Below are 21,215 nucleotides of genomic sequence, written 5' to 3'. Positions count from 1 at the left end.
CAGTAAACGCATTGAAGTAAAAGAAAATATGTGCACTGAAGATTTGAGCCAGCTGTGTGACCCATCATGGTTTGTATGCATTTATTCATGAGCCATATAGGTGACTGTGAAGATCAGTCACAACAGCTTTCATAGAATCATAGAACAGTTTGGGTTGGAAGGGACCTTCAAAGCTCATCTAGTCCAACCCCACTGCGATGAGCAGGGACATTTTCAACTTCATCAGGTTTTTTTCTTTCTTTTTTTTCCCCAAGTGAAGCATAGGTCAGCCAGCTCCAGCCTGTTCACAATGCCAGGTCTTGAAAGTTGCATGGAGAACAGAAATTGCTGTTGAGACTTGCTATGCTGCAGCAGTGATACCCTGATACTTCTCCCATCCCGTAATCTTGATGCTTAGTATTTTATGGGAAATAAGAGTTGTTAAAAGATTGGGATTTGAACCTGAAGACCATTCATCTGGAAATGTGGGTCGCCCTTTTGTGAACAGCAGTGCTTAGTCTCAAGGAACTTCTTGAGATCTGCTTGTGTTCCAGGGTCAGGGTGGTTCCACCTGCTAACGTGAAATTGAATTGAAAGTTGGTGTGGATTTGGTATCTGTCCTCCTCAAGAAACGAGAGCGCTGTTTGTGTTCAAAATGAGATTTTAAGATCCGAGGTGGTGGTGTAATTTCTCCGAAGGTGCATGTGGCGTCTCTCTTACACTGAGAGTTAACGAACAACATGTTACCTGATTTCATGGTTGAGGAGAAAGGTATTAGATAGACACTGAGCTCTTTCCATAACTATCAGCCAGATCCAAGGTGTTTCATAGTTGCAGGGAACCTGGGCCTCACCACCTATGTGTGACTTAATAGAGAGCATTTCTGTGTATGTGTGCCGAGACTAAACTGCTGTGAAACAGGGAAATTATTTCAGATTTTAAACCTGATGCCTTTTGTGTCCATTTTGTATTCTGTTCTTGATGCTGTACTTATCGGTGTCTTATTTGTATATCTTTAAACATGAAAAGAGCGTTACACTTTTGCCTAGAGGGTTTAGGCCCTTCAAAACCAGTAAGTATTGACATTACTTATCAGTAAATAGATTATTTTGCAGCGGATTATGAAGCGTGCTGAATGGGACCATTCACTGGTTAGAAACCACGTATGCAGGGAGTAGGTTTTGCCACATTGGACCTACGGCTGCCGTTCCTGTTGGGAAGAGGTTGCCACTGAGCAGGATGGTAGAGCAGTAACACAGAGTCTGTTCTTGTCTCCACACAGCACCCCTGCTTGGATTCGGCAGGGTGATCTTTTTTGCCCTGCGGTGATGCTATCTGTTTTTGCTGAAAACGGCTTATTTGTCGCTTCCAGGTAGGAACAAGGAGGAAAGGGAGGAGAACGGGATTCTGCCAGATCATTTTCACTACATGGGAAAGAGAAATAACTGTCATTTGCATTCGTGCTACTTCCTTGCTGTTCTCTGTGCCTCAGAGTGCTTTTAACATGCTGGGGGGTTGGAAGAAAGAGCTGACGAGGCTTCATTCCCCCAGTGTGGTTTTTCTGTACATCTCGGCTCTTGAGCAGCCAGTAATCCCTGCATAGAAGTGACTGTCAAAGGAAAAATGAGAGTAGAATACCCCCCTTTTGAGCACAGGAGTCCTTGAATAGGAAGAGGAGAATAATTACAAGTGATTTACCTTTGCGATACAACTGCCTGGCTACCAAAGACCACATCAAAAGCCAGTTAATCGTAAAAGGAAAACAGCCCCTATTTGTGAAGGTTCAGATAGGCTTCGATGCAGGTCTGCAAGTGCCTTTTTCTCTGCGTGGCCTTTCCTGATGAGTTACTTGCCCCATTTTGTGTATGAACACTGAGGTTGGTGTTTTCCTTCCACCCACTTTTGCCTGTGGGACCCCCAAAACCTCAAAGGGATGGCAGGGCTGGGAGAGCGACTGCAATGGGAACCATTGTGTGTGGGGAAACACCCCACAAAGAGGTGGTGCTGTGAGAGGCAGCCCCATCTTCATTTGTAGTCCTCCTCAGCGGCCTTGTAAAGGTAGATGCGACAGTTCCTCTGGAAAAAATACATTATTTTGTGGGATTGTGTTAGTTTATGTCAAGGGTTGTTACACTGGCAAGCTGAGGAACACTGCAGTTCCTCATCCAGATACTACAAAAAGAGGAGGCTACCTACATTGGAAACCTTAACGTCTCTTAGAGTGACCATCTCCTTATCTCTGCAGTAGATGAATGGCTTGGCTGTATGTTTTATCAGATTACAAAGTCCTGGGAAAGGCAAAATGCAGTTGCAGGTGGCGTTTTTATGGGTCACCCAGATGGCATGTGAATGGTTTGGGTACTTCTGAGCTTGGTCATTTGCAGATACCATGCAGGCTTCAAGGCTCAGTTTTTATATATGTTCATGGGGTTTCTCTGCCTAATGTAGACTTCCCATGTTGCAGCTGGGCAACTTCATCTGAATTAATGTACTGGGTTTGTGTGGCAAGATTTTGGTAGCAGGGAAGTTAACGGAGTGGCTTCTGTGAGAATCTGCTAGAAGCCTCCCCCACGTCCAACAGAGCCAATGCTCCAGGACAGACCTGCTGCTGTCTGCAACTGGAAGGATAGAGGAGAAAATTACCTCTGCTCCAGATGCCCTTACAAACCATCCCAAGGCCCTGAAGTCTCTTGATTGCCTTTGAACTATGCATTGCAGCTTCATCACCACCCACATGGAAGAGCAATAATGGGTCATTATTTGTTGTCTGTGTTTCACTTTGATTAGGTGTTGGCAATTATTAGTATGCTTTATTTATCACAGAATCACAGAATGGCTGGGGTTGGAAGGGACCTCTGGAGATCATCCAGTCCAATCCACCTGCTAAAGCAGGTTCACCAGAGCAGATCACACAGGGAGGTGTCCAGGTGGGTTTTGAATGTCTCCAGAGAAGGAGACTCCACAACCTCTCTGGGCAGCCTGTTCCAGGGCTCTGGCACCTCAAAGTAAAGAAGTTTCTCCTCATATTCAGATGGAACCTCCTGTGCTTCAGTCTGTGCTCTTTGCCCCTCATCCTATCGTTGGGCACCACTGAAAGGAGTTCTGGTCCCATTCTCTTGGCACCCACCCTTCAGGTATTTATAAGCATTGATAAGATCCCCTCTCAGCTTCTCTTCTCCAGGCTGAACAGACCCAGCTCTCTCACTCTCCTCGTAAGAAAGATGCTCCAGCCCCGCAATCATCATATGATCTGGCTGTTTCCTTTAAAAGACCTTTCCAGCCACAATGGGAGATACAATGGTAGCTAATTGTTCCCTGTGTGGTAACCATACTGGTTTCATAGATTTTGTTTGCTTCTTGCTCTTTGAACTAAACCCGCAGCCTTCTGTTGGTTTCTCTTATGGCATCAATCTTGTATGTGTCCTGGTGAGGTGGCCCTGAATGTTATGGGAGAGACTTTTTCATATAATCCACCACCAAAATAACCTGGCTTGTGTCATCAGTTCATGCAAATCAGGTTAAAAATTTTCAGATGAAAGCCCTTTATAAATCTCCAAGATACACTATGACTCACGCACGTGTGTGATCTGTTCTAGTCGAGTCATGGATCTCTGTTTCGGTTCCCGTAGTGGGTTTTTTTTGGAAGGATTTAGGAAATCACCTGACCCAGCTCTGTGAGTGGGGTGGCTGGGACTCTGAGGCCACATGCAGTCCATAAGGCTGGGCATGGCAGCGCAGGAGACCTGGAGTCCGCGTTCCACCAGTGCCACCAACTGCCCTGGGGTTTGCCATGTTGACAGCTCCCATGAGCTCGGGTGAAGTTGACGGTAATTCCCGTGGCCAGTGGAATTCCTGGTGAGGCAGAACCCATGGCTTATGCGTGCAGAAGCAGAGACCAGAGGGCAAGTGCGGAGACTCTGAGCCTGGAAGTCTTCTGCTGCCAGGATGCATCCGTCTAAGGAAGAGTCCGCTGCAGGACAGCCAGTGTCTTCTGATGCACCAGGGTTTGTGTCCTCTGATCTCGCCTACCTCTGGAATAGCCTCATACTCAGTGTGCACTGTGTTTTTTGCATATTTTATCTCACATCCTTACCTAATCTTATTCTGGGTAATTTTTGCTAGTAACTTCCTTTTGGTATGTTGGTGATGGGGCAATTGCTCTTATTTCCTCCAGGTTGTAATAAAATGCAAAGGGAAGGATGGTGGCACAGCGGGTTAGAATGAAAGGTGGGAGAGTTTCTGCATTTTCTCAACATGTTTTTTTCTTTGCTTAGGTGCTGTGGAGATGTATAAATGTTAGGGGGAAAAAAAATAAAAGAAAAAAACCAAAGCTGTTGATGCTGCTGTCCATGAATAACTGTTCTGACTACACCTGGCAGTATCGTGTCTGAGACGTTGCAGTCATGGTGATGCTATAGTTCTTTTGCAAACTGTGGTCTACTGCTTCGGTATGTTTTGCTTTCAATAGAGTTTTTATTTTTTTCCCTAACCTTCATTTTTTACTGTTCTCCAGTTTACTGCTTTGAATTAGTACTCCACAGTGTGTCATACTGAGTAATTCCTCCCCGTGGTTGGTGTATATACACACTGAAAAATATTCATAGATTGAAAAGATATCCTTTCTTTTAACCACTCTTCATCACTAATGAAACATGCTGCTCTTTTCTATATATCTCATTAATCCTGCATAACACTATCCTCTCTACAAGTAAATAATCTCCATTTTCCTGTGCTCATAAACACAGGATGGAGTATTTTGGGGATTGCCACAAGATAGCTATAACAAAGAGGAAAGTTTTACAGCTGTTACTTTTCCTTCCTCCTGATTTTACTGTCTGTGCAGTTAAAACTGTCTCAGCCTTCATTACTGCTCAAAGCAAATGTTCTTAATTTTCTCTCACCTGTGAATTTCCAAGCCCACTGACTCCTGACACTAAATGGTTGTTCCCATTTCTTTCCACATGTGCAATTAGATTTTATTTTGTATTAAAAATGTTTGAATTTTCTCCTAACCTCTTTGAATCCTTCTTACAGTATCCTTTCACTAGCAGAAGTGTGAGCAGTAGTTGAAGGAAAAGTGTATTTATTTATTTATTAACATTAATATTTTTCTTTCTGTCTTCTAAATGCCAGTTATATCAAACTGCCCTTATTTTTGGCATTACTGGCCACCCGTGCAAAGAACAGCATCAATTTTTTTTGCTGTTTTTTCTCCACAATCTTTTTTCTTTTCTAGCATTTTTTTGCATCATTTTTAAGAACTACTAAATGTTTAACCCACAAGATGAAACTCTGTGTTTTTGCTGATCTTAGAAACAGTGAATCAATTTATAAAAACTGGCAGTTTTGTCACTTAATAACATTGCTGGTGGAAGTGACGGTACATCAGCTTGTCGTTCTGTTTGGAGAGTGGGATTTGTCTCACTTAACTGTGACGGTATAGACACCTCTGAGCCGCTCGAGAGAGTCAGACAGACATCTCCAGAGGATGCTCGTGTCTCTCTCCTTCCAAAGAGGAAGCTTAGCCGGCTAAATTATGCCCCAAACTTTAGACTTGTGGATGGAGGTGAGGCAAATCCAGTGTTGGCACCTTGTTGCTTCTGAGCTGCCTGCAGCTTTGTGGCTCCTCAGGCCTGGGTCCTGTGCTCGTGTGACATCGCATGGTGGGCTCTGGGGGTGGGTTTGAAGGTTTGCTGCCCGGTCGTCTGAATCCTGGGAGAAGGTGAGGCAGAAAAGAGCGTTGTACATCTGAGTCACTGCGGTGAGCCAGCCCAGGGAAATGGGTATTTGCAGATCTGTTGAGTAACTCCGAGGGTTGTCCCACCTTCATCTCCCTGACTCCTGTTGCTCTTGACTGTGTCGTGATTTTCGTACATGGCTTGTAGGGTCTGGAAGACTCCTGCAGTGTAAGTGAAGAGAAGAATAATAATGGTGGATGAGACAATTTATTTTAACATGAGCGTGCTGCAAGCTTGGAGCAAACTCAAAGCTATAATAAAATCTTTCACCTTCAGGACTACTAAATTGAAAATAAAGGCATTATTTCTAGTTGTGGTGCGGGATTGGCAGACTGACATTCCTGTTGGCAAGCAACAAAAGAAGCTGCTGTCCTTCACTGGTAAGAGAGGGAGGCTGTTATGTTCTTGGCCTGAAAGAAATACAGTGCCTCATCTGTGCTGGAGACTTGCCTCAATATCTTAAATCAAGTGACTTTTGGAAAAGCAGCTCAGATTCTTTGCTCAGCTGCTTTTACAGTCTCTCGTTCTCTGTACAGCTGGGGAAACCGGGCCAGAACAGATACTTGTAATGGTGTATCGGGTCTTTTAGGCAGTTTAAAGCAGATTTGGCAGGGCCGTATCCAGAACACACCAGAAAATGGAAAATGTGCTAAGACTTATGTGACATTCATTGAATTGATGATGTGGCCTCAGTTCGATGGCTGCTGGTCTGATTCTCCACCATATGAGATGGATAGGTTTTATTAGCAGTGGGAAATATTCATATAGGATGCACAATGGGTGTCTGGGGAAGAGGGGAGGCCCCTTTTCCTGGGGCATGAGCCACAGTTAAACTTGAACTAAGAAGCAGCTGCCATAGGATGAGCACCCATCATGTGCAGAGGACACATCTACCTGGGACAAGCCTCTGATGAGTCCTGTGCTGAGGCCACACCAATTAATTTCTTGAGACTGGTTCTTTAGCTAACGGTTGATAGGGCCTATAAGATTCATACATAGATAAGAATCATCTAACCATAGATGTGGTGCATTCCTGCCCTTTACAATGCTGTAGGCTTATCATTTGTCACTTCACTTGGGATTTTAACATCAAAGTGCATATGTAAGTGCTAAGGGTCTAGTCTGTTGAAGCTGGAATTACTGAGATGAGGGAAGATGCTGTGCAACATCTCCTTGCAGAAATGTTCTGGATAAAGGGTTTATGGTAGCACCAACACCAAGTAAGGTGTGAGTGTTCCTTTAATCTAGAAGGTGAGGACTTTTTATGGGCACAGGATCATTTTGACCAAATGTTAATAAAGGTTCCTTCTTATGATGTGGAAAAGCTGGCTTTTCTGTCACAAACGTGACAGATCCTGGCATGACATTGAGACCACGGAACACACTAGTAGACCACTATAGACTGGTCAGCCACTCCTCCATCCCTGGGTAAGTGATGGAACACCTTATGCTTGGTGCCATCTCAAGGCATATCAAGGATAAGAGGGTCATCAGGGACAGTCAACATGGCTTCACCAAGGGGAAGTCGTGCCTGACCAACCTCACAGCCTTTTATGAGGACATAACGAGGTGGACAGATGATGGCAGAGTGGTGGATGTGGTCTGTCTTGATTTCAGTAAAGCATTTGACACCGTCTCCCACAGCATCCTGCACGCTAAACTGAGGAAGTGTGGTCTGGACGATCAGGTAGTGAGGTGGACTGCGAAGTGGCTGAAGGAAAGAAGCCAGAGAGTCGTGGTCAATGGGGCAGAGTCTGGTTGGAGGCCTGTATCTATTGGAGTCCCTCAAAGGTCTGTACTGGGACCAATACTATTCAATATATTCATCAATGACTTGGATGAGGGAATTGAGTGTACTATCAGCAAGTTTGCTGATGACACCAAGCTGGGAGGGGTGGCTGACACGGCAGAGGGCTGTGCTGCCATCCAGCGAGATCTGGACAGGCTGGAGAGTTGGGCGGGGAAAAATTTAATGAAATATAACAAGGGAAAGTGTAGAGTTTTGCATCTGGGCAGGAACAACCCCAGGTTCCAGTATAAGTTGGGGAATGACCTATTAGAGAGCAGTGTAGGGGAAAGGGACCTGGGGGTCCTGGTGGACAGCAGGATGACCATGAGCCAGCACTGTGCCCTTGTGGCCAAGAAGGCCAATGGCACCTGGGGTGTATTAGAAGGGGGGTGGTTAGTAGGTGGAGAGAGGTTCTCCTTCCCCTCTACTCTGCCTTGGTGAGACCTCATCTGGAATATTGTGTCCAGTTCTGGGCCCCTCAGTTCCAGAAGGACAGGGAACTGCTGGAGAGAGTCCAGCGCAGGGCCACAAAGATGATTAAGGGAGTGGAGCATCTCCCTTATGAGGAAAGGCTGAGGGAGCTGGGGCTCTTTAGCTTGGAGAAGAGGAGACTGAGGGGTGACCTCATTAATGTTTATAAATACATAAAGGACAAGTGTCATGAGGACGGAGCCAGGCTCTTCTCAGTGACAACCAACAGTAAGACAAGGGGCAGTGGGTCCAAACTGGAACACAGGAGGTTCCACTTAAATATGAGGAGAAACTACTTCTCAGTGAGGGTGACAGACACTGGAACAGGCTGCCCAGGGAGGTTGTGGAGTCTCCTTCTCTGCAGACATTCAAAACCCGCCTGGACGCCTTCCTGTGTAACCTCATCTGGGTGTTCCTGCTCCGGCAGGGGGATTGGACTGGATGAGCTTTTGAGGTCCCTTCCACTCTCTGACATTCTGTGATTCTGTGATTGTTGTCTCAGTGTGTCCTCTGCCTGTCTGATACCATCACCTGTCCACTCACGGCTGTAGATCCCTTGCTGACCTGATGTTTAGCCTGTAGTCGTGTGGATCATGCTGCTGCAGAACCTCGTTCCTTGAGGAGCTGCTGGCAGACAGCATCAGTGGTGGCACATGCTGATACCAGCCAAGTCTGGCACCAGGAGAGATTTGGGTTCACACCAGCAACAGGGAGCTGTGATGCTTTTGAAAATCAGTCTGGCACCAGACACAAAAATAACTGTAGTTGCAGCACCATGCAAAGTCCAGCTCCTCATATTGAACCCTCAGTGCCGTGGGAGGGAGGCCTGGAAAATTGTCAGAAACCCACATCTGGCAAAAATAAAAGAGAAGCAGAGTCAGTGGGGAAGGGGAGGCAGGAGAAAAAGTATCACTTAAAGTCAGGGTGGCTGAAATGCGATCTAAGATGCTACGTACATGTGAGGGATGCCTGCTGCTGCGGAGCTGTACTTAGAGTGCAATGGGTGGAGGGGTCAAATGGGGAAGTGTGAGAGAAAACATTATTTAGGTGTTAAAAACTGGGCTGATGGGGGGCAAAAGTGATGAGTCAGCAGGATAGAGGTAGGGAAATGAAGGAGGACTGACAATTAGCTTATAAGAAATGAAGGAAGGAGAAAGGAAAGGAAGAAAAGGGAAAGGAAAAAAAAGGAAAGAGAAGATGCTTCAAAATCTTATCAAATGAACCAACTATATTAAAACCTTGTGTGGGCGTGTGGTCCTTTATGGATATTAAGGCGGCGAGAAGGGATGTTCTGTGCCAGTACTCTTTGAGCTCTGATGGTGGGTGTTGCTGTGAAAATCAGAGATGCTTTTGTTGATGAGCTTTAGAGACTGTATTTTGACGCTTTGACTAACCTACTTGAAAAGTTTTGATTCTTCATGGTTTTCTTCACAGTCTCAGGGGTTTTTTTTCAAATTTTGTACGACTTACTTGGCAGAGAGGTGCAGTATTTTTTCATTTCAAAATGGAAATTGAATAAACTGGGGGGAAAAAAAATCTGTACAGCTCAACAGCAGATAGAAGTCAAGAAATTTCACTTTTGACTGGCTTCAAACGAAGCCATCTTCATTAATGTGTATTTCAGAACACATACTTAATGTTCGTCATTAGTCTTATCATAGATGATGGATTTAATTCAAGAGACAAAAAGGTTAAGTCAGCATATGAATGGCTGTGGTATATTCCTTTCACCAAAGTGGGCATTCATCTCGGTGACATCTCTGTTGGAGCTCCAGCAAATGTACTTTTTCAGAGGAGGTTTGGGGAGGAATAGCTACTTGCCTGACTGTTTGTAATACAGACCTCACTCTGGTGTTATGTTAGTTCTTCTTAAGCAAAGCATGAATTTGTGTTGTTTTAGATGAGCATATAAACTGAACCACAATTCAAGGATCGTCTTTATTTGAAATTTAAAATAAGGTCATTTATCCTCTGGTACATGCGTGCCATTTCTCAATAGTTCATATTGAATTTGGATAGCCTTCTATGGAGATGATGGACAAGTGGAGGGTGATGGATGTTGTTTATCCTGCCTTTAGCAAGTAGATGGTGAGGTGGACTGAAAACTGTCTGAGCAGCTGGGCCCAGAGCCAGGTCCAGCTGGAGACCAGTCACTGGTCAATACTGGGCCCAGTACTGTTTAACCTCATCATTAATGAACCTGGAAGATTGAGCAAAGCGCTCTGTCAGCACATTTGCAGATGATCCGAAACTGGGAGGAGTGGCTGATACACCAGATGGTTGTGCTGCCATCCAGAGGGACCTGGACAGGCTGGAGAAATGTGCTGACAGGAACTTTATGGAGTCCAACAAAGGGATATGCCACACGTCGCCCCTGGGCAGTGGTAGCTCCATGACCGCTAAAGGCTGGAGCCAACCCCAGAAAAGGCCCTTGGGCTCTTGGTGGACACCAAGTTGACCATGAGCCAGCAATGTGCCCATTTGGCAAACTTGACCACCAGCTTCCTGGGCTGTATTAGGCTGGGCGTTGCCAGCAGGGCAAGGGAGGTGATCCTTCCACTCTGCTCAGCCCTGGTGAGACAGGTCTGGGTGCTGTGCCCAGAGCTGGGCTCCCCAGTACAAGAGAGACATGGACGTACTGGAGTGGGTCCAGTAAAGGCCACAAAGATGGTTGAGGAACTTGAGCATCTGTCATATAAGCAAAGGGCTGAGAGAGCCTGGAGAAGGGAAGGCTCAGGGGGACCTTGCGTGAATACTTGGCTGGGGAGGAGTAAAGAAGACAGAGCCAGGTGGTTCCCAGTGTCGGGATAGGAAATTCCATTTAAACATTAAAAAAACCCAAAAACTTTATTCCAAGGGTGCTCAAACACTGGAGCAGGTTTCCCAGAGAGGTCGTGGAGTCTCCATCCTTGGAGATATGAAAACTTGGCTTGAAGCAGCCCTGAGCAACATGCAGCTGACCCTGCTTTGAGAAAGGGGTTGGACTAGGCCATCTCTAGAGGACCCTTCCCACCTCAGCCATGATGCGATTTTGTGGGTAGGATATATACTTGTTATCCTGTGCAAAAAAATTTGTTTACTGGAATGAAACTGCAATTGTTCCAAGGGTTTTGGTTGGCGGGCGGGGAGAGAGAGAGAGAAAACAAGCACTGTTATCTAAAAGTTCATTGGTAATTAGAGCCTGGAAACATCACTATGGTCAAGTCCTCGTTTTACCTCTTGCAGGATTCTCAGGAAGGAAGGAAAGATACATGTTTTGAATTACACTGGGAGGGTGTTGGTTCTTGAAGCCTGGTTTGGAAAAAGTGTCTTTGAATTTCATAGTGGGAAGAAGCTCCTGCAATTAGCACGGGATGTGCTTGGTGTTACCTGTGTGTGGGATGTACCACAGCTGGGGGGCTTCCTAGGAGAGCTGGTGCACTTCTCTGCCTCCCTTCTGGCAGCAAGCAGGACCTTCTTTACTTTTTGAATGTGTCTTTGATTTGCTGCTCATTTCTGTCTCTCTTCCCTTTTCGTGTGTGTTGGCTTAGGGATGTGGTTTAGTGGTGGACTTGGCAGTGTCAGGTAACAGTTGGACTTGATGATCTTAAAGGTCTTTTCCGACCTAAACGATTCTGTGATTCTGTGGCTCTGTGACTCCAGGTCGGTTGGCTCTGGGCAGGCTGGGGTACAACAGCTGCAGGGTCTGATCTCTCTGGAATGAGTTACTTGAGCGCACGTGAGAAATGCAGCCTAATCCTTCTGTAGCTTGCAGGGCTTGGCATGAAATAGCTCTTCTCCTACAGGCCAAGTTTATCTCATTGCAACCACTTAACATTATCCCTGCCCTCTGGGCCGTTCTCCTTCTGAGAGCAGTTATTTTCTCATCAGCTCTGGAGAATATTGATCAGTGCAGGATGATAACTTGGCAGATTTTAAGGGCTCTCTCTGAAGTGGAGGTGACAGCAGTGGAAATGGGCATTTCTTCTCATCTGGAGGGGAGAGAGAAGAAAACTGAAGAATTTTGTTCTAAATCGTCATCAATATTAATTTATAGTTTAAAGAGTGTCTGAGATGGGGATATAATCTGCAGTTGACTGGTGGTGGGCATAAGGAAAAGACTGGTTGTAATGTAGGTGAAAAAGATGGTAGCAATTGGAGCTTCAGAAATACCATCTGCTAAATAGTAATATTGGGTTCCAGGCACTCTACTGGTGTAATTAACGTGTGGGCCGTGGGACTGCAGCTGGAGAAGAGAATTTTCTTCTAAATATATTTATCACTGTAAATCAAAAAACTGGAGGGAGATTTTTTTTTTTAAACAAAAACTGTCGCTTTATGCAAATATTAGATAAAAACCACCTCTTGTGCACAGTGAGATTTTAAAGCTGCTGGAATAAATCTGCTGGAGAACATAAAGGCTGTTATTTAATTGCAAATCAACCCTGGTTTTCCCGACTGATTCTGCTTTTCATTCCTTTGCTGCGTTATGATGTCTGTGCATTGTGGGGGAGGCCATCAGACAGCTGTGCTAACAAGTTCTGGTTAAACTGTCATACCCAGAGTCGCAGAGTGACCTTGGGAAACGCACGAGTGTGACACAATGAAAATACTTTTTTGTTTTCAGCTGTCTGCGTTAGGCTCCTGGATCTCAGGTTTCGTTTACAGTCAAGAGTTCTGGGTCCCTCTGGAAGTAGTGTGAATTCTCTATACCAGAGCCTGAATCTGAGCAGAGATCCTGCAGTAAATCTGTACCTTGGGAGTGTTTAAAATGATGCTTGTTCTTCAGGATTTTCCAGGTGAGCAGTAGAAACGTTATGCTGATCCTTCCCCACAGGGATGCAGGATTGGTTTACTCCATCAAGGAAGAAATCCTGCTGCCTCTTGCATAGACAAGGAGATAGACCCTTTTTATTTTTATGCTTTCCTCTCCAACTCATGGCAAAGGCAACCCCTTGGCATTTCCCTGCCCAGCACCTGCAGGGATGGGTGATAAAGAGGCAATTCCAAAGGGGCAGAGAATGATTCAGAATGGGCTCGTTTCCCCGTATTTCCTCACACTGATGCTCAACCCTATGGCACCGTCTCAGCACTCGGATAACATTCAGCAAAAGCTGGTGAGACTTGTTGTCTCTGGACTCAGGCTGGATGCTGGGAAGGCTTTCAACTTGACCAGACATAGCAAGAGAGAAGGGTCAGGGTCCAAAATATCGGAGAAGAACAGAGGATGGTGAGACAGTCAACGATTGCTATGAATATTTTGCATGGTGGGAGGGTCATTTGGAGTGGGGCAGCGTTGGATCCTGAATACTTTTGGATATCTGGATCGACCTGAACATGACATTTAAAGGAAAACTGAAGATTTCAAAAAATGTTGAAACTCGGAGGAACTGCAGTTAACAGGCAAAATGGCTCCCGATCATTGATGCTTGCAGATTTGACTCAATCAGACAAAGGGTACTTCATATGCGAACTTGAAATAAACTGGTTTAAGTGCTTTGGCAGTATTTGAACCCTAGAAATTAAGGACTCACCCAGGAAGTGTCTCAGTTGTACAGAGACTTTTCTTGTTTCTAACAAATGCTTTTGTGCGTGTCCTTAAGGTCTCCCAGGGGCCAACTGATCAGTATGAGACTCCTGCAGCTGTGGCTGGAGCTTGAGTTTTGCTGTTTGCAAGTGAAATCTTGTCTTATGGGAGCTGAGCTGCTGAACAAAGCTCCTTCCCATTAGTGTCTGAGGATGCCTTGGACACTGAACACTTAACATGAAATGAGACTGGTCTTGTTAAACACTGGAAAATTGTTGCTGACAAGTGTTTGTGACAATTTGTAAACAAACAAGAGATCATAGAGAGTGAGGGCCATGCCTGTGTTTTTGAAAATAAATGTAAATATTAGGCTTAGAGAGAATCAAAATTGTGTTGCAATGTGTTCTTCAGGCTGTTGGCGGCTAGCATTTCATGAAGGCTTTCCCATTTGGTGTAATCGTCTGCTGCGCCTTTGTACAGAGGCTTTTCAGGTTGTTGCCTGTCCCCAGAGCTGGTCAAGACTGAGAAAACATGAAGACCAGAGATGAGCAGAGGTCAATGTCTGATATAGAATCGTAGAATCATTTTGGTTGGAAGAGACCCTCAGGATCATTGACTCCAACCATAACCTAACCTAACTCTAGCACTAAACCATGTCCCTAAGAACCTCGTCTAAACACCTTTTAAACACCTCCAGGGACGGTGACTCCACCACTTCCCTGGGCAGCCTGTTCCAATGCCTCACAACCCTTTCTGTGAATAATTTTTCCTAATATCCAATCTAAACCTCCCCTGGCGCAACTTGAGGCCATTTCCTCTTGTCCTATCACTTGCTACTTGGGAGAAGAGAAGGAACAGCCCTCTGGAACATCATGGTGAGGACGAGGTGCTTAAACCCATCTTCAGAAGTAAGAGCCCATGAGACCAGCAGCATTAAGTACTGAGAAACCATGAGCAGGAGTTACTGATTTGGACCCTCTTGCTCTACTAAGGGTGCTGATAAAAATGTATTTATTAATAGATGCCTGTGATAATTAGAAAAGAGAATAGCGCAACTTAGTTCCCATGCGAGGGTGAAAGCAGGTGTCCAGAGAGCCACGCAGCCATGGCAAGGAAGCGTGCTGTCACCCATCTGTTGGTGGCTTGGTTACAGCCTGGTCTTGAAAGATGGGAGAAGGAAAAGGAGTCAGGTAAAGAGAAACTTTCAGAGATCAGCTCAGAACATCAGGTCTTTGGCAGAGATAATATGTTTGGGGCACTGTAAAACCACACACAGATGTGTTGCTGAGTTTAACCTGGCAGAGATGCCCGTGATGTTTGTTGCCTTTTAGATGACGTGGATTTGAGAACAAATAGTATTTGGAGGCAGAAGGAGGAATTTACAGCTTGGTGAGCAATTATATTTTATTCCTATTTTTCGTAACCTCTGGGAGTGCTGCTGTAAAATCTTGGGAATCGCTTTGGAGGTTTGGGTATAAATCTGAATAAATGAATAGCGAACAGGAGCGCAAAATGAAAATACATGAACCATTAGTTCAGAGCAGCCTCTTGGGTCTCGCTAGCAGTTTCTCCTGGAGCAGAACTCTCTTTGCGCCAGGGCTGCTTGGCAGCTGAGCCCTTGAGACAGACCCAACAGGCACCACAGCACTCGTGCAAATCAGACATGAGAGTCTCTTCCACATTTCTGAGAATGATGGACTGGTTTCATTGCTGTGATCCAGGTGTTTCCTACGTGTGTGCTGCAAGCCAGCCATCCCACACAGGTGAAGAACCAGAACCAAGTGGTAGTCATCACTTGCACGTGGGTGTTTTTAATGGGTTTGTGTTTTGCAGCAATTCACAGATATCTGTACCTATTAACGAGAATAAATCCAACCTGCAGGTGGAAGAGTTTCCCACTGAAGAGTGAAATTTCATCAAAATGGAAACGTTTACCTGATACCTGCTGATTTTTATGGGGCTCTAACTGGAAGATTTCTTTACTTCCATTTAAGTGCCAAAGTGTTTCATTTAGACATAGGTCTGCAAAGAGATTATTGTAATCCCTTCAGTGTAATACAATATTCTAACTTGAGTGAGTGGAAAAGATGCAAATGAAAAGTGCCAGAAGGAACAGAAACAGTTTGTTCCATGAGAAATGCATGTCTAAAAGAGAAGTTAAAATGTTGAAGTTCCTTGTCAGGTGCACTACCAGCAATATTTGTGCTGATTGATAAGACATTTTTTAGGAGAATTTATTATGAACATGATGTACCTTGTCTGTGATGATGTTTGACTTAGCATGTGGTGTATTTAGGGGCTTTATTATTAAGGATTTGGAGCAGCCATATGATTACATAGTCTGATCTCCTGAGCTTCTGGCATTTTATTATTCTTTTCTAAATCCTCTATTTTACTCACTTAAACTGACACTTGATGCATTGCTTAGGCATTGCAGCGAGAATGAATTGAGATGGACTGGCACAGAGGAGGAATCTGGTACATGTTGTAGAGCTTCATCTACCTCCACCTGCCTTTCCATAGCGTGGAGGGGGCGGCTGGTGGGCCCCAGGCCTCCTGCCGTGGAGCTGTGGAGCAGAATGGCCGATGGCTGTCCGCCTGAAAGCGTCTGCTCCCAGAGGCCACACCACGTTCCTCTGCTCCGCCGGGAAGCCATCACGGCCTGCGTGTTTGGGACCTTACGTGCCAAAGGGGCATTGTTCGGCAATCAGCCTCGCGCAATTAGTTTTGAAGAGATGCCATTCTTTTGTAAAGATGCCAGGCTCTGGATGGGTTTGGGATGTGGATTTATTTATTCAAAATAGTTCACTTGCTGGAGAGAAAGATAATCCCCTTTGTGGGTGCTGCTGCAGGCACTGATTGGAGACATCCAAGGCCAGGCTGGACGGGGCTCTGAGCAACCCGATCTGGGTGAAGATGTCCCTGCTCATCACAGCGGGGTTGGACTGGATGACCTTGAAGGGCCCTTCCAACCCAAACTGTTCTGTGATTCTGTGACTGCAGTGCTGCACCTCAGCGTTAAGGCAAACTGAGCCCCTTCTTCAGGGGACACCGAAATGCCGCCATCCCCTTTGCAGACACACGAGTGTGTGCATGAAGGCAGGTTGGGAGCGGGTGTCCCTGTGCGGTGCCACCACAGAGCAGGAAGGGGTGCGTGTGCGACAGACACCCTAAATTACACACCATTTGTGTCCCAGGTAGATAATGTCAGGCTGGGAGGAAAGCTATCCCCTTTCCCAGCTATATGTATTTTCATCTTATCTCCTTTCTGCTCATATTTTTTTATACCTTGACTTTCCAATTTCTGTCTTTCCTTATACTGCAAAAATCAGTTCTTTCAACTTGCGTGGAGAGAAGAGTGAATAACTTGTGGAAGGAGTGAATGATTTCATGGCTAAGGCAGCTGAACGCATTGTTCAGTATATTCACAATAGACTGAAAAGGGGAATGAATAATAATGGCACTAAACCTTTGGGGGCAGTAAAAAATTCAGGTCGAGTGGGAAGAATTCTAGAAGGATCTTTCAAGGCATAGTGACTGGGCAGAAAACCACGAGATTCAATATGCGCAAATACAATGGCATATACGTGGACAAAAGCAGTTCTAACTTCTAGTATAAAATGGTTGGCTCTGAGCTGAGCACTACCAGTCAGGAGTGCTCTACCTGGGCTATGACAGCTTGTGTTACGAAGACATTGGCTTGATTGCTCAACAGTGGTCAAAAAACCAAATTGGTCTACCCAGGAATTAGTAGGAAAAGGATGGAACAGCAAATACTGGGACCGCTGAGCCATGTCATGCAATCCAGCTAATGACCACCTTTGGGTATGGAAAACTGTAGTCCATTGTGTCATGTGAGCATTTAAATAGCAGTAAGCAGGTGTTATTCATAGGAGTATGTCTATACTGGAGCACAGGCAGAGCAAATTCATAATCAAAACCCATTAGACGTTTATCTGTAAGCATCACTGTTGGTATTGTGAACAGCAGAAAATTCACAGCAATGCAGTGTAAATTTTTACTGGCTCAAGTTCAAGGCTGAGCACATAATTCACGGGAGGCAAAGCTACCGCTGAATTATTCAGGGCTTGCTGAACAAGTGTTGAAAACCCAGTTGCACCAAATCACCACACTAACGTAACTTTTTTTTCTCATATGCCACAACCTGCCAAGCCAGGACCCTCTAGCAGTTGCAGCTCATCCTCTACAGGCTTGGTAGGGGAAAAAAAAAAATCGATACATAAGCATATGTGTATAATGAGATATCAATGGCTTTCTTTTGATAAAAGACTGCATGATAGTGCGTCTGAAAGTCATGTGGCAGACACTGGTGGCTGCGATGGCAGCAGGGCCACCCTGCTCTGGCTGCTCTGTGTGTTTACGGAAGGGAAAATGCTCAGTCCTCTCCTCCTGAGAAGACTAAGCCTGTTTCCTTGCTCACACACCTGGTGCTCCTTGTTCTTTGCATCCTGGGCAAAGGATGCAGAGCATCGCCAGCAGCGGGTGACGCGAAGAGCAGTGACCACTTGCAGGGACCGTGGTCCAGGTCTGCAGGAGCAGGCAGGCAGCGAGGACAGAATACTGTGTGTGGTTTGTGCATCACCACTAACCACCCTTGGGAGACTGGGAACTCCTGAGGGTGTCAGGAATCATGCTGAGGTTTAATTTATCAAGCAATAGGAAGCTCTCGTTTCCAGAGATTGTAAGATACATCTGGTGTTTGTTAAAGACTGAAAATTACTTACCCTGCAAATGAGATTTATGGAATCTGAAAGCGAAACTCCATGCCTTGGGGCAAAATGAAAGATTTTACATCTTATTTACAAGGTTACTGAATTTTTGAAGCTTGCCTTAGAGAGTGGACCACATCTTCATTTGGCATAAATATTGTGCAATTAATGTGAAGCGTATACTGGCTTTTTGCCAGGCTGCCACAGGACTTCATATATAATTTTCTAAAATCCATTGTGTGAGGGTTTTCTTGTTTCTCCCTATGTAGGTGTAAGGATTTGTTTTGTAAAGGGGGAAGATAATTGGCTGATTATGTGCACAGCATTGACTAAAAGACAAAATAAAACATGAAAACAGGTGAAAATGCCTAACTGCTTTCTCAGAAGCCTTGAAATGTTCTCTGGCTGCATAAATACACAACTTGGGGCCAGGCATGTGGCTATTTGAACTGGTGGTTGGTTTAAAAGGTAACTCCTTCCCCATTGTTTAGTGGCATTAGTGTGCAAGCCGTCGATGTTAGAAATGGAACTAGTGGGAAGATTGCTGGTGAGGTGGTCAGAGATAAATGGTATCTTTAGGGAAATCACTGCTGGATGAGAAAATATAATTTGCAGAACAAGACAAAACATTCCACGTTAATAATTTGAACACAAAAAACATGCCCTGTTGTTGCTTATCCGTTTTTCCTTCCCTTCTGATATAGTGATACCCCTGCAGAGCTCTAGATCTACTAGTTGTGTTTCCCAGGGTGAAGTTCTCCCTGATGTTAATGGGTGCTGTCCAGGGCTCCCTGAAAAAAGTAGAAATCTGGTTAAATGCAATTGATTAAAGATTTCATTCAAGACCTTTCCAGACCTGCAGTGTCAACTTCCTCATTGGTGATGGGCATCACACAGGAAAACTGCGCTTGCAGAAGCCCCTGGGGATTTCTGTAGCACACGCAGTGAGGCTGAGGCCAGCACTGGTAATTGGCCCTTCTCACATTGCTAAGGTGCTGCAGTTGTCTCTGTCATGGTCTAAATAAACAGTGCTAAATCTGTGCTTTTTAACTGAATTTCAAATGACTCTGCCAACAGCTGTCATTCAAGACTCCCCAGCATATTGCTCAGGTCCACTGGACAGCTCTTAGGCATCCACCTGAAGCAAAAATCCCCTTGCTCAGATGTTCAGTAACCTCTTACCCAGCAGGACCTCAGCCATTCTGGGAAAACATTTTCAAAAAACCCAGTTATTTTGTTTTCTCCCTGGTGAAGGTGACCTTAAATGCCCTTATATGCATTGGTTCAAAACTTTGAGCTTAGGTAAGTGCATTACACCCTAGACCCATTCCAAATAGCTAAAATCCTTTTCTGTATTTCATTTTAAGTTTCCATGGCTAGCTCTGTCATGCAGGCCCCGAACTGGTTGTTAAAGAACAAAGTAAAAAAATGTTTTTATGCCTGTGGGTTAAACACATCTCACAAATTGCGTTTTCAAGTTGAACGTGCATCTAGGTAATCCATTTTGATCTGGCTTTCCTGCAGTTACACATACAGATGAGAAATCTTATTAAATAGTTTGATTTATCTCTCTTTCCAACCCCTTTCAGATTAAATAACAATTATTTTTTCCATTATGGCTTATTACTATGCCATTAAAAATTATGAGCAAACATTAGATTTAATCACTCCAGTGTTGCAAAGTTTGATTGATGGATTCCTGAGACAGTTTCTCAAAATACTAAGTTCTCCATCTATCTTAACACAAAGTATTGTCATGACACATTTTTATTATGCAGGAAGCAGTGGTTTGGAGGGGGAAAAAAAAAATAAAAAGCCTTCTTCTAGTTCTTAGTTTCAGCTTGAATGTATATGTCCGGATCTGGATCTCCAGCACTTTGCTTGTCAAAGTTATTAGGTCTATTTTTTCTCTGGACAAACAGTTTAAACTGTGTTTATTTATGCAGTTCATCTTCATGTGCCGAAACATCCTCAGTTCACATCCTTTTTTCATTTGCTTTCTTTTATGGGGCAATCCACGTGGGCTAATCCTAACCCAGCTCCCAGCCCCACTGCTGTGCTGTTCTCCATGAACCCTGCGAGGGCTACAGGACCTTCTTGCTGCTCCCATCACCGGCAGTGGGCTGAGGGGAGACACACTGAAATAAGGTGATGACAAGAGTGTTCCTTGCCATTTAAAGGCAGTAATGGGATTAAAGTCCTTTGAGGACTTTCTTGTTTTCTTCTGCTGTCTTTCAGAGTTTGACTGTTCTGGCCTTTTGCACCTGGGTTTTGAAATAGGTTGTTCTCTGCAGAAACTAAGCAGACTTTGGTGTCTTCGTATGGAAACAAAGCTCTTCACATAATGTGAATGAAAATCTGTAGTGTTGGCTTTTACTGTCTGAAATGGTTTCTTCTGCTGCTGAGAGCTTCGGAACAGACCCTGTGACCGTGTCATGAAGAGTCTCCTTTGTTATTAACTCCACGAGAGTGGCAGGTGTTTTTATGGAAAGGGTCATCTCGAAAGGTCTCGTTTGGTTTGGTTTAGCCTTGTGATTTTGGTAGTTCACTTTGCATAACTTCTGTAAGCAGAAATCATCCTTCTTGTGAGTGACCTAACCAACTGATTTTATGCTTGACCTACATGTGTTATAAATGATTTCCCTAAACCTCATTTTTTAATTCTGTAGACTCTTAGATAAAAGTCATTTGGTGGGTTGAGGCCAACTGTAGAGAGTCAGGATACCTTTTACGTATGAATAATCATTAAATTAGCAGCAATGACAGCAAAGTAATAGCCCCTATGATTTAAAACCTGAGACCACCCTTCAATTACAATTTCCACTCTTTTACACTGGAAACCACACTGACTTTTCAAATTTGTCAAGCAGAAAACTACAGGACAGATAGAGGTAGACAAAGCGATAAACATCTGAGCCAATACACCTTTGATCAATGGTTTGTGCTTTTCCAAGGAAGATGCACTGTTAAGATTCATAAAGCTCATTTTGTTGTTACTAAAA

This window comes from Caloenas nicobarica, chromosome 2, assembly GCF_036013445.1.
Source record: "Caloenas nicobarica isolate bCalNic1 chromosome 2, bCalNic1.hap1, whole genome shotgun sequence".
In the NCBI taxonomy this organism is placed as follows: domain Eukaryota; kingdom Metazoa; phylum Chordata; class Aves; order Columbiformes; family Columbidae; genus Caloenas; species Caloenas nicobarica.
The sequence above is the reverse complement of the archived record's forward strand: the minus strand, read 5'-3'. Positions refer to the sequence as shown.